The sequence below is a fragment of the Triturus cristatus genome, chromosome 2_2 (assembly GCF_964204655.1).
Source record: "Triturus cristatus chromosome 2_2, aTriCri1.1, whole genome shotgun sequence".
Classification (NCBI taxonomy): domain Eukaryota; kingdom Metazoa; phylum Chordata; class Amphibia; order Caudata; family Salamandridae; genus Triturus; species Triturus cristatus.
In genome coordinates, this window is record NC_140582.1 from 675,847,327 (window position 1) to 675,865,953 (window position 18,627).

Genomic DNA, 18,627 nt, shown 5'->3' on the forward strand with positions numbered 1-18,627 from the left:
GAGGAGGATGTAGTCCATGGAGGCAAAGGCGTGTGTGCTGACGAGGTCGGTGATGGAGTCGCTGAACTGTGCTTGTGGTCCGGGGGGTCTGTAGATGAGGGTTCCTCTGAAGGTGGTGTTGGGATCAGTGTGGATCTGGAAGTGCAGGTGTTCGGCGGTGCTGAGGGTGTCATCGGTGTTGGTTGAGACTTTGAGAGTGTTCCTGTGGACGATGGCGATTCCTCCTCCTACTCCATTTGTGCGGTCCCTGCGGGTGATCTTAAAGCCTTCCGGAATGCTATGGTGATGTCGGGTGCCGAGGAGGGGTTCAGCCAGGTCTCCGTCAGGAAGGCGACGTCTGGGGTGTTGGACTCCAGTAGGTCCCAGAATTCCACGGCGTGTTTGCTTGCGGAGCAGGTGTTGAGAAGGATGCATCTGAGGTGTTTGTGTTCTTTGGTAGGTGGGTTGGTGGGCCGGATGCTGGTGAAGCTGCAGTTCCGGCAGGAGAAGGGTCCTTGGGTGCGCTTTGGGGCGGCCAGGCAGCAGGTGCGTGATCGTCCGGCATTGATTGCTTGGAGGGTGCTGGAGTCGTAGCAGGGCCAGGGGTCCTGGTGCTGGGCACGGTCCAGGCATGGACGGGCGCAGATGGGCTTGCCTTAGGCGCGCCAGCGGCGCGGCCACCATATATGGGGAGGTGGGAGGGAGGAGCAGCTGGGAGGCAGGAGGCGGGAGGTAGGGGCAGCGATTGGGCAGTCAGGGGGCAGGCCACAGGGGACGCAGCGGCAGGAACAGAAGCGGTAAACGGCACGGAAGGCAAGGGCACAGAATCACGGGGGCACAGAAGAAAAACCGGGCACAGATCGCGGGGTCACAGAAGGAAAAACCGGCACAGATCACGGGGGCACAGAAGGAAAAACAGGCACAGATCACGGGGTCACAGAAGGAAAAAAACGGGCACAGAAGGAAAAACGGGCACAGAATCACAGGGGTGTCAATGGGAACCGAAGGAAAGAAGGTTACAGGAGAAAATACAGGCACAGGGGGAAGACAGACAACAGCAGTCACAGACAGCAAAAGAGAAAACGATACGGGCAGTACAATGAACAATAGAACAGACCTAAGGCCTACCACTGGCCACCAGGGATGAGGCGCAGGTGGTAGCCTGCGGGTGGAGGAGGGCATCAACTTTCCTCAGCAGCGGCAGCTGTGGCAGGGACAGGACGCACAGGCGGTTCTGTGTGGAGGGGGAGCGACCTACCTAACAGGGTCAAGAGTCGGTCTCCTCACCACGCAGCGGCCGCCATATATGGGGAGGGTGGAGCAGCTGGGAAGCGGGAGGTGGGAGGTAGGGGCAGCAAATGGGCAGTCAGGGGGGCGGGGCCGCAGGGGACACAGCGGCAGGAACGGGAGCGGTGAACGGCTAGAAGGCAAGGGCACAGAATCACGGGGGCATGGAAGGAAAACCAGGCACAGATCACGGGGGTCACAGAAGGAAAAACGGGCACAGATCACGGGGGCACAGAAGGAAAAACATGCACAGATCATGGGGGTCACAGAAGGAAAAAACAGGCACAGAATCACGGGGGGCACAGAAGGGAAAATGGGCCCAGAATCAAGGGGGTGACAATGGGAACAGAAGGAATGAAGGGCACAGGAGAAAATACAGGCACAGGGGGAAGACAGACAACAGCAGTCACAGACAGCAAAAGAGGAAACGATACAGGCAGTACAATGAACAATAGAACAGACCTAAGGCCTACCACTGGCCACCAGGGATGAGGCGCAAGTGGTAGCCTGCGGGTGGAGGAGGGCCTCAACTTTCCTCAGCAGCGGCAGCTGGGGCAGGGACAGGATGCACAGGCGGTGCTGTGCGGAGGGAGAGTGACCTACCTAACAGGGTCAAGGGTCCGTTACTAATTTCTCTCCTGTCCAATGCTGTTTCCCGACTCGCTAATGAATAGGTTATTTTGCCCTCGCATACCTATCTGAGTGTGTAGTTCTGCTCCCACATTAGGAGACGCTGAGACTCGGCGCTGTGGCCTTGAATTGTAGATAGCATGTACCCATCTGGCAGGTGGTAGCTCCTCCCCCTGTGCCTCCTTTGTTCATGTTCAGCCCAGGTCGGTAACTTTCCATAGGGGGGAGGTTGAAAGCTCTCGGGAAGGTTCATTACGTGTTACAGATTGTTGGGGGCCAGTACCTCAGCAGACATTGCAGGTCAGATTGGACTCCTCTGCAGAGTATTGCGAATAAAATGTATGTTTGTATTCTCTACTGTGTGACTGACTCTTCATTATTGCGAAGTCATAGCAGGTGGTTGTAAGAAACCTGAGTGGCCCTAGAGGGCCCCTTCCTTCAGTTGACGCCTGAACAGGGACCCCACAAGGTGATCCGACTCGCCCGTAATCGGGTTGTAGGGTCGGGTGCGTTTAGTCAGTGGGGCGGATCGGGGATCCCCACATGATCGAGCCTGGTTCTCGCAGGTGCCCTGCCCAGCTGATTGGGCATCTCCTCATCTAGTGGTCACCGGCTGGAGTCCTGAGAAGGCAAAACATTGGATTTGACCGTTTGGTCCGAAGAGTCGGCAGTGAAGAATAACTTGACTCGACCAGTGTGCACCAGGTGAGTGATTTGATTCTTGGAAAAATTGCGCCATTCTTGGACATCACAAGCCTATGGGCTGTGTCTTGATACAGTCTCCTGACTGTCTTGTCTGCAGTTTTTGAACTGCCTTGCTTGAACAACATGAGTCGATGGGCTGTGTCTTGGGATGGTCTCCGGACTGTCTTGTCTTGAACTTGGTGGGTTTGCGGCCCCTTGAAAAGACACAGAGTGTTTGTGAGCAGTCTACCGGACCAACTGGTAATTTAGCCCGCGTTTGAAAAGGTACAGGACTGTTCGCGAACAATCTGCCAGACCAACTGGTAATTTGGCTAATGTTTGAAAAGGTCTGGGGCTGGAACCTGTCTTCTTCAACTTGGTACAGTCCCCGGACTCTGGGGAGTGGTCTCTGGACCGTTTGGTTTGGTTCTTGAATAATATTTATTTTTTTATCTTTTCTTTTATTACTGTTGCTGGTGCTATATTTGTTCATTAGGGACAGTGCATGTGTCTGATATTAAGATGCCTTGTTTAAGTAAGTTAGGATGTTTTGAGGATTTCGATGTTGCTCTACTGATGCTGGATTGGAAGAGAGCCAGCCTGCACCTCTGGAGGATACCCCAAATTTTGACGTATATGTCAAGCATGGTATTGGCCCTATTATGTTTAGGCAGGAGGTAGATCCCTGGAAAACACACTCATACAATCCTATATCAATTTCCACTGACTCAAACAATCATCTTTCAAACCACAAGTTGCAATACAAATTGAAATGCAATGCATATACTTATTATCAGTTAAAATCAATGTTACTATTCTTAAAATTTCGAAACTTTTTCGAAAAAGTACATGGTTTTTAATACATAATAAACTTCCACATTTAATACCTAGCGATGTCCTTAAATAAAACTCCTAAGTAATCATAGATGCAAAACCTGTTGTATCCCTACTAACTACAGGCAGTCTATATATCCTGTTTAGAACTCAATTTGATCCCACAGCTGAAAGAATCTATCTGGCACTTTTTAGTGAGGAAACTTTTCCTTGTCATCTAAAAGTCCTTTGCTGTTGAGGGATTCAAAAAATGCAGGGGCATCGACGCGTTTCGGTGGTCTATAAGCTAAAGGCTTCACCACCTTCCTCAGGACAGATTGCGATACCAGGTCACAAATCTTCTTGTGGTACAGGTTGTATCGTGAATAACATCCCTCATGTATAAATTTTGGGGTTAAAATTGGTCTTATCCTATATCTTCATACAGATTTTGTTCCTTTTCTTAAAATGTTTTCTTTGATTTATAAGTCCAAGCTTATTCCTTTCTTCTTTATTTTGTAGCGTGTTAACTATACGCCCGTTCGTTAGTCTAATCCGTGTCTTCACATCTGCCAGACATTTCTATCAGTCACATATTTATAAATAAGCTCTACACGATTTAGTTTCTTAGAGTATCATGGGCGAGGGTGATATAAACCGCACTACTTTCCTTGTTTAAGTGGCGTAATTCTTCCTCGCCCCACTTTCGCTTTTTTTATCGAAAGCGGGGCGAGGAAGAATTACGCCACTTAAACAATAAGATTGCTGAGTAAAACCCAGACAGACTCATCAAATATCTGCAAGGGAAGGAAAGCAGTGCGGTTTATATCACCCTCGCCCATGGTACTCTAAGAAAATAAATCGTGTAGAGCTTTTTTATAAATATGTGACCGATAGAAATGTCCGGCAGATGTGAAGACACAGATTAGACTAACGAACGGGCGTATAGTCAACACGCTACAAAATAAAGAAGAAAGGAATAAGCTTGGACTTATAAATCAAAGAAAACTTTTTAAGAAATGGAACAAAATCTGTATGAAGATATAGGATAAGACCAATTTTAACCCCAATAATTTATACATGAGGGATGTTATTCACGATACAACCTGTACCACAAGAAGATTTGTGACCTGGTATCGCAATCTGTCCTGAGGAAGGTGGTGAAGCCTTTAGCTTATAGACAACCGAAACGCGTCGACGCCCCTGCATTTTTTGAATCCCTCAACAGCAAAGGACTTTTAGATGACAAGGAAAAGTTTCCTCACTAAAAAGTGCCAGATAGATTCTTTCAGCTGTGGGATCAAATTGAGTTCTAAACAGGATATATAGACTGCCTGTAGTTAGTAGGGTCACAACAGGTTTTGCATCTATGATTACTTAGGAGTTTTATTTAAGGACATTGCTATGTATTAAATGGGGAAGTTTTTTATGTATTAAAAACCATGTACTTTTTCGAAAAAGTTTCGAAATTTTAAGAATAGTAAAATTGATTTTAACTGATAATAAGTATATGCATTGCATTTCACTTTGTATTGCAACTTGTGGTTTGAAAGATGATTGTTTGAGTCAGTGGAAAGTGATATAGGATTTTATGAGTGTGTTTTCCAGGGATCTACCTCCTGCTTATTCATTTATAGAACCCGGTTCCCTGGAACTAGTTTGGGTCATCTCTCTTTTTGTTAAACCTATTATGTTTAGCACATTGTGGAATAAATATACGAGGGGCAACCCTGACTTACAATGGCCACTTACTGGCTTGTTTGATGAACAAACATGTAATTTCTTGCTGGACAAATTGTTTGCTAAGAGGAGCAGGCAGTCGATGTTTGATTCTTTAAGAGTATGGCAAAAGGAAGCAAAGCAACGGCGTATGAGAGCGGAGAAAGAAGCCCGAAAGAGACAGATGCAAACTATTATGCAGAAAGCAGTCTCCTATGAAAGGGAAAAGATAGAGAAAGGCATAGAGTGCGCAGATAGAAAGTTTTGACTACAGACTGATAAATGTTATGTTGCTAGAGAGGAAGGTGATGATTTTTGTCAGGTTCCTCCTTCCAGAATCCTCAGGATTGTGCTGATGCTCAAGGATGTCCACCTCTCGACGGCCCCAAGTCCGGAATATAAATGCACACGGACTGATGGGATAGTCAAGCGGGGGAAGGAAAGGGTAGGAACAGCGTGGAGGGAGATCTGAGGATGATAAAGGAACACAACGTAAATACTAGTTCGGTATTCCGGTGGAACAGCTAAATTAAGCACTGACACTTTGACTTTGCTTAAAGTCTAGAACACACTACCTGTAAATAAGAAGGTGAGAGATTGTCGCCAGGAGAAAGCAGAGGGTGGTTGCAAGGACCCCAACACGAACTAATAAGAAGAAAGAACATACGTCGGACACAATTTCTGTATATCACAACATCTGATGTCCTGCTCATAAGAGCGAAGAATCCCGCAGCATCACATAACCAAAGTCACATGTGGTGATGGTTGATATGTATGCAGAGACGTTCTGCACACACTCTCTGGTCGCTCTCTCCTAGACAATAGCAAGAAAAATAAGGAACAACCAAACTTAAAGAAGTGACAAAGGACCTGGATACAATAAAGTCTTGTATTTGCCCAAGGTGCCAAACGCTCAGGGGTTGTTTGGGTATCACAATACCCTAAACTTGTCTTGTGCACTGCGGTTCTTTGGCTTTTGTAAATACTTCTACACAATCCACAACACCCCAGTGTGCAGTAGTCTCTGATTCACACAATCGTTTCAAAAGGAGGATCACTGGAACGTTGCAATCAAAATATATCACAGTTCCAATAATAACAGAGACACAGTACCTGCAGCACTTGCTTAATACTCGAAACAAGGAATACCCAATGTAGGCTAATGAAGAGATTCAGCAAGAGGCTTTATCGGGGAGAAGCAGCCGCTTCTAACAAGCCGCCATTGCTTACTCACAGTTTATGTTGTATACCTCCCCGCATGAGACACCAGCGGGGAACCGGTCTTTCCAACAGGGAGATGTCGGGTACAAGTGCCCCCGTAAGCCGCTAACACTCCTCTGCAAGAGACTGCTGGATGGCGGCTCTCGGCCAACAGAGAAGAGAGCAAGGAAGCGCTCGAGGGGGTAGTGACCACCCCAGCCTTCGAAAGTCACAATCAGATGGTCCGGATATAGTGCAAACCGCACTCTTACTGCCTGATGTCCTGAAATCCATCGGGGAACTCTGCTACGGGTAACCAGCACAAATAATTGGCAGCGTTTCAACGCATAGCCGCCCTATACCAGCTGTCCGGCATCGCGCCCGAGTCACGTGGGGCGTGACTTGCGTGTTGCTCGCTGGGAGTTGTAGTCTTTAGGGAGGATCGGACTTCCCGGATCGCGCGCCACAAGCAGTCAGTGTGCAACTGGAGGCAGGTCCCTGACAGGTCATCCCCCTCCCGGCGGACACTGACTGCCCTTAGGCTTACCAGGGTGCTGGTGATGGAACCTGGCCACCAGCCGGGGCGCGTGCACAGCATCAGCTGGTTCCCACAAGTCCTCCTCAGGACCGTAACCCTTCCAAGCAACCAGGTACCACAGCTTTCCTCGTACCACCTTGGAATTCAGAATCCCCTTGACCTCATATTCCTGGTCCTGCTGTACCCATATGGCATAGGCTTTCTCTTCACGGGACAGTGGGACTGCTTCCACAGGGATACATGGAAGACGGGGTGTATATGAACATGAGCTGGTAACCTCAATTTCACTGTCACTGAATTAATGTGTTTGATCACACGGTAGGGACCTATGAATTTGGGGTTGAAGACACTGTGTTTCTTAAACCTAATATGCTTCGTCGACAGCCAAACCCATTCCCCTCTCTTGTACGTGGGACCCAGGCCTTCGGTGTCTGTCAGCATGGGCTTTGTACCTTTTCTTGGCATGAAGTAGATTGCTCCGTGTCTCAAGCAGGGTTTTGCGAATATGTGATAGCCTCTTGTGTAAGTCGGGTAGCTTGGTGTTTGCACTCGGAAGGATTAAGGGAGTAAAGCGAGGGTACTGAAGAAAGGAGTGTGTTGTATGGAGGCATGCTTTGCACTATCTCAGCTACCCACAACCACTCTACCCACGCATCCGTGTTGGTGTCAACATAGCACCTGAGGAACTGTTTAAGGGTTTGGTTCAGCCTCTCAGTTTGGCCGTCGGTTTGGGGGTGAAAGCTTGTGGAAAGGGAAGAGTCTATCCATAATTTGGAACACCAGGTTTTCCAGAAGAGCGTGGTGAATTGGGCCCCTCTATCGGAAATGATTACTTTGGGAAGTCAGTGAAGTCGGATGATATTAGTTAAAAGTAGTCGTGCCAATTGTCCAGCAAAGGGTACTTGCTTGCACGCGATGAATTGGCCCATTTTAGACAAGAATTCGATGACCACCACAATCGCTGTGCATCCCTGATCCTTGGGTAACCCCACTATAAAGTCCACAGAGAACCTTTCCCACGGTGTTTCTGGTGTGGGCATAGGATGGAGTAGTCCCTGAGCCTGTCTATGGTCAGTTTTCATCTGGGCGCATGTGGAACAGCTCTTCACCCATGAAAGGACATCCGGGCGGACAGTTGGCCACCAGAACTGTCATAACACCTTCTCCAGGGTTTTACTTCCTCCAGTGTGACCTGCGCACTGAAGATCATGACACCAGACAAACACAGTTTTCCATAACTTTCTGGTAGGGACTAGTACCTGTTTGCCTTTCATGGGGAGGCCTTGGCACATTTGCCAATACAGGTGGAACTTGAGCCAGCTTCTCCGGATAAAGGACTGCATTCCTTGTCTGAGTTTCTGGAGGAAATCGTCCGTTTGCACAACACAAAGCACTCTACTGGGTTCTATGATTGCTTTTTCCAGAGCGATGGATTGATGCGTTGAGTTCTCTTGTCTCGTAAGAGCGTCTGCCTTTTTATTGTCTATGCCAGGTCTGAATGTGACAATAAAATGGTACTCTGCAAAAAACAGCATCCAACGGAGTTGGCGTGGCGTGAGGTATCGTGCTGCTCGCATGAACTGGAGGTTACGATGATCCAAGTAAATCGTCACCTGGTGTGTCACACCAATCAACCAGTGTCTCCACTCCAGAAACGCGTCCCGTATAGCTAGAAGTTCCTTCTCTGCTATGGTGTAGTTTTGTTCTGCGGAATTGAGTTTCCTGGACATAAATGCGATAGGGTGAAGTTATCCAGTAGTCTTGTGTCGTTGGGACAACACCGCACCTACCGCTACATCAGATGCGTCGGCTTCTACTATGAAGGGAGGATCTGGATTGGCATGCGTGAAGACCTGGGCCGACGTAAAGGCCTTCTTAAGGAGGTCAAACGCCTACTGGGCATCTTTTTCCTTGTCAATTTGGTCAGAGGTGCTACCAAATCGGAGAACTGCCGAATGAACCTCCTGTAGAAGTTGGCAAACTCCAGTAGACTTTGGATGTCCTTTACATTCTGGGGGCGTGGCCATTCGACGATAGCTTTGGCTTTCCGTTCTGCCATAACTTGGCCCTATGGGGTGAGCATAACCCCTAGGAATTCCAAGGTGGTCACGTGGAACTCACATTTCGTGATTTTGCAGAACAATCAGTGGGCACGTAGTGCTTCCAGCACACGGCTTACATGGATAACGTGTTCTTCTTCATTTGCGGAATATATCAATATATCATCGATATAAACCACAACGAAGTGGTCCAAGTAGTCTCTAAGGACTTAGTTGAGGAATAATTGGAAGGCCTCGGGGGCGTAGCATAGCCCAAAGGGCATAACAAGATATTCAAATACCCATACCGCGTTTTGAAGGCTGTTTTCCATTCATCGCCTTCATGCATCCGGACCAAGTGGTACGCCTGCTGCTCTCACCTGTTCAAGAAGAACAGGGATCAATGGAAGCGGTTACTGGTTCTTGACAGTGATGTTATTCAACGATCTGTAATCTATGCAACATCGCAGATCCCCATTAGCCTTTGGGATAAAATGGAGGGGAGAAGCAGCAGGAGACCTAGGAGGGCGAATAAACCCCAATGAAAGGTATTTATCCAGATAAGCCCGTAGATGTAGATTCTCAGGAGCTGTAAAGGCATGTATCCGGCCGCATGGAACCACGGCTCCTGGAACCAAGTCAATCCAGCAATCGTAGTCCCGATGTGGAGGGAGTTCCTCTGGCTTGGTGTTGCTGAATACGTCGGAATACACATTGTAGCACCGGGTTAAGACCACGTTCTTTTCTGCCGCCGTCGTGATGTGATGTCTGGCTGCCAAGGCTTTCAATGGACTGGTGAGCTGTTGGCTACAGGGGCTCTGGCAATAGGAAGACCGCAGATGAAATGTTTTGTTGGTCCAGTCGATGGTAGGTTAGTGTTTTTGCAATCAGGGAAGGCCTAATATCACCCCGTACTGCGGGGCTTGTATGATATTGAATGATAGCCATTCATGGTGGTATCTGTCGTAGGTAAGCTCATACTCCGGTGTGATGTGACTAATCGGTCCTGATTCCAGCTCTTTGCCGTTGACGGCGTACACCCGTTCAGGGGTTTGTTTGCAGATGAGCTGCACTCCTAACACTTGTGCTTCCTTTCTGTCCATAAAACACCCCGTGGCCCCCGAATCCACCATTGCTCTTATGTGTTTTTGTTTTTGGTCGATTCCAATATCTAAGGAATTAAAGAAGTGTTCTGATTCCATGAAGGCAAAAAGGTTTACTGAAGGGATAGTACAGCCGCCTGAGGGATTCCCTTCTTGCGCCCTCAAGCGTTGGAGTTTTCTGCCCCTTTTTCTGCTGTTACTGTGGCCACTTGCCCTGGTCGAGAGCGTCCATACTTGGGTTTGACCGGACAATCACGAAGGTAATGGCCTTTCTTCCCGCAATACAGGCATAAGCCCTGTTTGCATCGGTGGTCCCTCTCGCTCAGTGTTAATGAAGCTCTTACCGCCCCGATCTCCATCGGTTCAGGCTTCGTTGACACTTGTTCTGTAACTTGAGAACGATCGTACGCAAGGGTATACATCTCCTTCCGTTTGTGTTCCCCCTTCCGCTCCCTTAGTCTGTGGTCCAGTCGTCGGGTCAGCTCTATGAGAGGCGCACATGTCTGGGGTTGGGGGTCAATTTGTATGAGGACGTCTTTCAGCTCATCCTAGAGGCCCTGACTGAAGATGGCAGACTGCTTGGATTCCGGCCAGTCTGTCTCCGCTATCAGTCTTCTGAAACTGTTCAGTTAACTGACCAGGTCTGAGTTACCTTGTCTGAGTTCTAGCAGGTCCCTATCTGCTGAGAACGTCTCTGCTCGACGGTCAAAGGTTTTCTCGAATTCCACTCTGAACTCGTCTCAGTCATAGAGCAAGGGGTCATCTCGCCTTACTATGGGGACTGCCCACTGCGTTGCCTCGCCACCCAAATAGGAGCTCAGGAAAGCCACTTATGCCTGGTTGGTCATGAACATCTTGGGTTTGCAGGTAAAGTGGAGCAGAGCCTGAATCATAAACACTTGCACTTTCTTAATATCCCCTTAAAACCTCTCGGGGGGGCTAATGGCACCTGTACCGCCATTTCCACCACCACTGGAAGAGGCGCCGGGGATGGCTTCCCTCCTGCATCAAACGGGTTTCGTTGCATCCTTTCTACCCTAGCTTGTAAGGCCGCTGTTCCCTGATGGGAGGCAGCAAGCTTGGTTTGTACAAGAACCAGAGCCGCCATAACGTCCTCCAGGGTGGCCATCCTTGATACCAGCACAACCAGGAGGAATAAAATCCGTGGGCCGATTATTCAGTCAGGTTCCTCCTTCCAGAATCCTCAGGATTGTGCTGATGCTCAACGGGGTCCACCTCTCGACAGCCCCAAGTCCGGAATATAAATACACACGGACTGGTGGGATAGTCAAGCGGGGGAAGGAAAGGGTAGGAACAGTGTGGAGGGAGATCTGAGGATGACAAAGGAACACAACGTAAATACTAGTTCGGTATTCCGGTGGCACAGTTAAATGAAGCACTGACACTTTGACTACCCTTAAAGTCTAGAACACACTACCTGTAAATAAGAAGGTGAGAGATTTTCGCCAGGAAAAAGCAGCGGGTGGTTGCAAGGACCCCAACACAAACTAATAGGAAGAGAGAACATATGTCGGGCACAATTTCTGTACATCACAACATCTGATGTCCTACTCATAAGAGAGAAGAATCCCCCAGCATCACATACCCGAAGTCACATGAGATGATGGTTGATATGAATAGCAGAGACGTTCTGCACACCCTCTCTGGTCACTCTCTCCTAGCCAATAGTAAGAAAAATAAAGAACAACCAAACTTAAAGAAGTGACAAAGGGCCTGGATTCAATAAAGTCTTGTATTTGTCCAAGGTGCCAAACGCTATGGGGTTGTTTGGGTATCAGAATACCTTACACTTGTCTTGTGCACTGCGGTTCTTTGGCTTTTGTAAATACTTCTACACAATCCACAAAACCACGGTGTGTAGTAGTCTCTGATTCACACAATCGTTCCAAAAGGAGGATCACTGGTACGTTGCAATCAAAGTATATCACAGTTCCAATAATAACAGAGACACAGTACCTGCAGCGCTTGCTCAATACTCGAAACAAGGAATACCCAATGTAGGCTAAAGAAGAGATTCAGCAAGAGGCTTTATCGGGGAGAAGCAGCCGCTTCTAACAAGTTGCCATTGCTTACTCACATTTTATGTTGTATACCTCCCCGCATGAGACACCAGCGGGGAACCGGTCTTTCCAACAGGGAGATGTCGGGTACAAGTGCCCCCGTAAGCCGCTAACACTCCTCTGCAAGAGACCGCCGGATGGTGGCTATCAGCCAACAGAGGAGAGAGCAAAGAAGCGCTCGAAGGGGTAGTGACCACCCCAGCCTTCGAAAGTCACAATCTGATGGTCGGGATATAGTGCACACCGCACTCTTACCGCCTGATGTCCTGAAATCCATCGGGGGAACTCTGCTACGGGTAACCAGCACGAATAATTGGCAGCGTTTGAACGCATAGCCGCCCTATACCACCTGTCCGGTGTCAAGTGGGGCGTGACTCGTGCATTGCTCGCCGGGAGTTGTCGACTTTAGGAAGGATCGCACTTCCCGGTTCGTGCGCCACAAGCAGTCAGTGTGCAACTGGAGGCAGGTCCCTGACAATTTTGTTGAAGAGCTATTGGATTATGCCCCTGAACGGATATACCCGATGGTTCCGACATCCCAGTCTCCGGCCACTGGTGTCACCCTCTGTAGTGTTTCTGTTACTAGTGCTACTGCTTCAGCCCCGGCTCCACTTGCGTCTGCTCTACTCACGTAAGTCACGGGGGCGGGTGCCATTACCTCTCCTATCATTGTCTATTGGCTCCCTCTTGACATCTACGCCTCCTTTCACCCCTACCACACTGTCTCCCTACATGATGGCACCTGTCTTTGCGTCTGCTCTATCCCCCCTGAGTGCGACACCCCAAACACTGTCAACTGTTGAAACGCCTCTGCGTGGGACACCTGAAGCGAATTGGGCAGCAGCACGCGACCCCCTGGGGAAAGTGTTGGTGTGTTTTGCTGTGGGCGATGAGGAAAAACAAATGGTGGAGAATCAGGTGGCTTAGTGGGCCCGGAACCCGATCTATAGTGTGGAAGATGTGTGGAGTGTGATAAAAAATTATGCTCCCTTTATACAGCAGCATGCCCTTAACCACTTGTCGGCCACGCTGATAGGGTTGTGGGAGCAGTGTTTTCAGGGTGTTGTGCCGCAAATCATCTTTGACATACGGAACAGGGTATATGCTACGGATATGGCCCCCAATGAGGTCTTTAGCAATGTAACAACACTAGTGGGTTGCCGAGGCAGATTTCTCCAAAAGGTTCCGACGATAGGGGCACAGCATCCCATGAGGGAAGTCCATCCCATTTACCATCCTGAAATACCAGAATTACGTGACTCCACAGATACTCTAATAGGACCACGAGTCGACGCTCGGTTTCAGGAACAGTGAATCTACACTCCTTGGAAAAGGAGTGAGGTCCTCTCCCTAAAGAGCCAGTTGCCGGACCCCCAGAAAAACCCTACTGCATATTATAAGGAATTGACGGAATTTGAATTTGAATTTTTTTTAATTTATATAGCGCACGTACACTATGCAGTTTCTTGGCGCTGGAGGGGGTTCCTGGGCGGGATGAGGGCACGGGAGGCTCGGGGCTAAGGGCTAAAAGCTTGCTGGAACAAAAGAGTCTTAAGAGCCTTACGGAACTCCATATAAGAGGGGGAGAGGTGAATGGAGAGCGGGAGGGTGTTCCAAAAGGTGGGCACGAGGACTGAAAATTTCAGGCCTCCCGAGCGTCGTTTCTTGAAACGAGGAATGACAAGTAAGGATTTGGAGGAAGAACGAAGGTCTCTAGAAGGGTGGTAATTGGTGATGGCGGAGTTGATAAAGGCGGGAGCTGAGCCAGCCCGAGCTTGAAAGGTCAAGCAGCCGAGTTTGAAAAGGGCCCGTTGTTTAATGGGAGGGGGCCTCCTCCACAGTGATGACATTAGCTGATATAGAGTTGTTTTTTGGCCTGTTGGTACCGGTAGATATATGGAAGCAGATTCATACGCAGGACCATGCACTGGAGTTGGGCTGCACCTGGGATGAGATCAGGGCTTGGGAAAAGGAGTGCAAACCCGGCAATAAGCCGAAAGCGGAGCTCCTAGCTTTGCCGGGGCGTATTATAACTTACATGCACTCAATTATCCCACCAAAGAGAGTGGAACGGGATAAGTTGACTGCGTGTCGTCAGAAGAAGGATGAGAGTGTGTCAGATTTCTTTACCAGATTTGAAGGGATGTTTTTAGGTTTTAGTGGTCAGGACCTGTCGCAGGAGGGTGGTGTTTGTTTGTTTGTGAACAGATATGACACTAACTTGCTCCCCAAGATTGCAACACGGTTGCAGGTTTCGGAAAGCACTTGGACGACCTCGTCCCCGTCAGAGTATGGCGCAATATTACGAACATAGACCAAATGAGGACAAGGAAAGGGTAGAGAAGAATTCAAATGATTTGAAGACGAGGGTATTGATGCAGCAAGTTGTGAGGGGAAGTGGAAGAGGACGAGGTTCGGGTTTGGCCCCACGGCTACGCCGGTCTAATAGGGGTGGTGCTTCAATTGCGCCTCTTGGGCTCAATCAATGTGTGTACTGTAAGCAGGAGGGACATTGGCGGAACGAGTGTCCAGAGTTGTTACAGAATGGTGAGGACCTGAGAGGTCGAAGTCTTCGAGGACGTGGATGAGGAGGAAGAGGCAGAGGGGGATACAGTCAGAGGACATGTCACACAATAGGCAGAGCGGGAACTATTTTGATGACCCCCGAGGGAGACAGTATTATCATGCCGAATATAACATGGACAAAGTGACGGGGTTGTCTCACAGCTAGGACAGTCCGGGACAGGGCAAGGGACCAGTTCCGGTGCCTGTAGATCAGCGCGTACCTTTTGTCACTGCTGATTTACAGGGTATGACTGAAATTTTTTAGTTGACACAGGGGCTATGAATACCTCTGTTTCCCTTTCACTGGTCCCGGGGGCAGCTCTGTCTGGCCAAAACAATGTTTCAGTGGGTTTTTCAGGCGTGCCAGTTTTTAGCCCCATTCCCAGCCTCTTGCTTTGGCTATTGGCCCCTTTACGGTTGACTCATCATCTTTACTGATGTCAAATTGTGGAGAGAATTTGCTAGGATTGAATCTGTTAAAAAGGTTACATGCGACAATTTTTTGATCTCCAAACGGTGTTTACATGACTGTTGGTCCACAAGTGGCCCGTGCCAAACAATGCTTCGCACAGGATACCCCCCTTCCTGCTGAGTTAAAAAATGTGCCGGATGTGTACAGGAGACACAGATGTGGGGTTACTCCAGATCCCACCAGTCTCTATACAGATCAAAGACAATGCTAAATTGCCACGTATTTCCCAGGACAAGATATCTCAGGCAGGAGAAAAGGCCTTATTGCAAATAATACTGGATTTGATTAAGTCTGGCGATGTTGAAGAGACGGTAGAGAATAAGTGTAATAGCCATATCCTTCCTATACTTAAAAAGACACCCTTGGATTCTTCTGATGCCCATCCTGATATTTACCATTTTGTCATTGACCTTAGAGAGGTCAATAAAATTGTGGTTCCTCAGTATACTATGGTTCCCGACATTACCATGATTTTGATAATGATTCCCCTGTCAGCAAAATTGTTTTGGTAATAAATTTGAAAAATGCTTTCTTTAGCATTCCAATCCATCCAGATAGCAGATATATGTTTGGATTTGCAATAGCCGGTATTAGCTTTAGATTCTGTTGTGCTCCACAAGGCTATACAGAAAGTCCTAGTATCTATAGTCAAGCTTTGAAAGCTCAATTGGATTCCTTGGAACTTCCCCTTGGTAATGTGCTGCTGCAGTACGTTAATGACCTCCTTGTGGCTTCGAACACTGAGGATGGCTGCAGAGAGGCCACGGTTAAATTACTGTTACATTTGGCACACCATGGACACAAGGGGCCCAATTCACAGAACAAACTTAAGACAAAATCCTAAACTTAGTACCATTTTGGTATTCACAGAATGCACTTACTACTTCTGGTATTCACAGAATGAACTTACTACTTTTGCGATTCACAGAATAAACTTACTACTTTTGCTATTCACAGAATGGATTTACGACTACTAACTTTACGTCCGCACTCGGGCTGGAAATTCCGGCCCGGAGGCGGAGCTTCCGGCCCGGAGGCCGGGCTTCCGGCCTGGAGGCGGAAGTTTCCGGGCTGGAGGCGGAGCTTCCGGGCCGGAGGCAGAGCTTCCGGCCCGGAGGCGGAGCTTCCGGGCCGGAGGTGGAGATTTTGGCCATGGCTAAATCTCCGCCACTGGCCGGAATCCCCACCTCCGGGCCGGAAGCTCCACCTCCGGGCCGGAAGCCCCGCCTCCGGGCCAGAGACTCCGCCTCAGGGCCGGAATTTCCGGCCCGAGTGCGGACGTAAAGTTAGTAGTCGTAAATCCATTCTGTGAATAGCAAAAGTGGTAAGTTTATTCTGTGAATCGCAAAAGTAGTAAGTTCATTCTGTGAATACCAGAAGTAGAAAGTGCATTCTGTGAATACCAAAATGGTACTAAGTTTAGGATTTTGTCTTAAGTTTGTTCTGTGAATCGGGCCCAAGGTGTCACCCTCGAAATTTCAATATTGTCGACAGAAGCTCACCTACTTAGGTCACCTACTGTTGAAGGAGGGTCGCAAACTAAAACCTGAACGCATAGCTGCTATTACTAATATGCCTGTTCCTAAGACCCAACACGAGGTATGCGCATTTATTGGGATAACTTCGTATTGTCGGCACTTGATCCCTAATTGATCCCTACTAACAAAACCCCTTCTTTACCTGACCACCAAAGATGTGCATGAACCTTTGCCTTGGACACCTGCATGCCAGCAAGCTTTTGAGCAATTAAAGGTTGCACTTTGCTCTGCCCCTGTGCTTGGTACTCCTGATTACCAGAAGCTTTTTGTGTTCTACATACATGAGGCGAACGTTGTGCGCTTTCTGTTCTAACACAGGGTTTCTGTGGTAAGCAGAGACCCTGGGCTTACTTCTCTGCCATCCTAGATAACATCGCCAGAGCTCTCCCGAGCTGCATAAGAGCTGCTCCTGTGGCAGGAGTTTCTATCAGAAAATCGGCAGGGCTCGTCCTTGATACTGATCTCACAGTAATGGTACTGCATGCTGTGGACACGCTTTTGAATAACTCAAAGACGTAGCACCTTTATGAGTGTGCATCTCACTGGCTATGAGTTGACCTTGTTTGCTCCGCACATTACCATCAAACAATGTGCTACTCTGAACCCAGTCACGTTACTACCCTTCCCTTCAGAGGAAAAGGACAGTGGTGTCCATGATTGTTTATTTCAGACTGAGGAAGAAACGAAAGGATGGGTAGACCTGACTGATGTTACCTTATCTGACCCCCAAGGGGAACTATATGCCGATGGCTCTTGTTTCAAATTACCAGATGGCACTACCACTGCAGCTTATGCAATCACACTGTTACACACTGTAGTTGAGACATCCCGTATCACATACCAATCAGCCCAAGCTGCAGAGCTGTGAGTTGAGTGAAGGACTGATTGTTAATGTCTACACCGACAGTCAGTACTCCTTTGGGGTGGCCCAAACTTTTTGGTGCCTCTGGGCGGTGGGTTCCTGACCTCACATGGGTTGTGCATACAACATGGTCCATTGATACATAGACTGTTGTCAGCATTGACACTTCCTGATAAGCTGGCAATAATAAAATACAGCGCTCACAAAGCAATGACAGACGATGAAGGGAGGGGCAATGCGTTTGTGCTTCAGACAGCTAAGGAGATAGCTAGATCGAAGATGAACAAGATGATTGTGGCAGGTCCCACTAGATGAGTTTCAGACAATGGACTGTTCGAGGACACATTGGAAAATGTCAGGGAAATCCAGAGGGAGGCGATTCTAGATGAACTGGCAATATCGGAAGAGAGGACAGGGAGTCTAGACGAGGATGGGTGTTGGACTGACTTGCCTGGGAAACAAAGGTGGTTGTTGCCCAACGCCTATGTTCGCCCTGTTGTTAATATGGCCCACGGCCCAGCACACATTAGTGCCAAAGGAATATGTAAGCTACTGGACCCAGTACGCCAGAATGATAATATCTCTAAGGAAGCAATACACCTGGTGAAGCACTGTATTATTTGTCTGAAACATAATCCTGGGCACCCCTATACCTGTAGGTAACTTTGCACCACCTTCCTTGCCTTTTGAGGTTCTCCAGATGGATTTAATCAAAATGAAACGGGTGAACAACTTGAAGTATGTACTGGTAGTGATTTGTACATTCAGCAAACGGATTGAGGCTTATCCCACTAAGGAGAATACGGCCATGGCGACGGTGACGGCACTCTTAAAAGAGTTCTTGCCGCGGTACGGATTGCCACGTGTGATTTGGAGTGACAACGGAAGACACTTCAATTCAAAGGTCATTGAATTGGTGTGCAAGGGCTTTCATATTAATCAGAAGTTTCATGCAGCGAACCACCCCCAGTCAGCAGGCCTGGTTGAGAAGTACAATGGTACTCTCAAACTGAAGTTAGCGAAAATCCAATAAAGCACAGGATTGCGAAGGCCAGATGCGTTACCTTTGGCTTTATTATCTACCAGGGCAACAGTGCATTCTAGAACAGGGTTGTCC